The sequence below is a fragment of the Engystomops pustulosus genome, chromosome 6, assembly GCF_040894005.1.
Source record: "Engystomops pustulosus chromosome 6, aEngPut4.maternal, whole genome shotgun sequence".
In the NCBI taxonomy this organism is placed as follows: domain Eukaryota; kingdom Metazoa; phylum Chordata; class Amphibia; order Anura; family Leptodactylidae; genus Engystomops; species Engystomops pustulosus.
This window is the reverse complement of record NC_092416.1, coordinates 7002003-7002959: the sequence shown is the minus strand read 5'-3', so window position 1 is coordinate 7002959 and position 957 is coordinate 7002003.

Genomic DNA, 957 nt, shown 5'->3' with positions numbered 1-957 from the left:
CATATAGGACAGATTTTTTTCAATGTCCTGGGTAATGTGGGACCATATGGGACGTCTCATTTTCAATATTCTGGATTATATGGGACCATATGGGATGGGTCTTTTCAATGTTCTGGATTATATGGGACCATATGGGACGTCTCGGGAGAAACATAACACATTGTAAGATACAGTAGGTTTTCTCTTTTTATATTTTTTTAAATATGTAAATTTAAGGGCTAAATGAACGTATTACTGAAAAAAAACGTTCTAAACCTATGAATATCTCAAACTTAATCTACCACCAGGATGAAGGATTGTAAACCAAGCACTGGCATACTGGTGTCTGTCTCCTCTGGCAGGAGCTGCTGTTTAATTAGCTGCTTATGCCCTTGTTTTAAAGAAAAAGGGGCTTTAAAAACTATGCAAATGAGCCTGAAGGGCTCCAGCCCCCATTAACTCCTATGGAGCCCCCTCCAGTTTCTTCACCATGAGCTTGGTATATGCTGCAGCTTCCCTGTTTCTTGAGCTCTTTGCTGGAGATTTATTGTGACCCTTGTGTCTTTGCTTGTTGTGACTTCTCATTGGGGGTCATTTACAAAGGGCCCGAATCGCGGTTTTTCCGGCTGGTTACCCGAATTTTTCAGTTTTGCACCAATTTTCCATGAATTGCCCCGGGGTGTTGGCGCACACGATCGGATTGTGGCGCATCGGCGCTGGCGTGCACACAAGGGAAATCGGGGGCCGTGGCCGTACGAAAATCCGACAGATTCTGAAAAATCCACCGCATTAAAAAAAAAAAAGTGTCGCATGACACGCACTTACCTGCACCCGGCCCGGCTTGGGGAATTCAGCGCAGCAGCGACACCTGGTGGACATCGGGGGAACTACCTTAATGAATCGCCGGAAGACCCGAATCCTCGACACAGAACGCACCGGTGGATCGCGAATGGACCGGGTAAGTAAATCTGCCCCAAT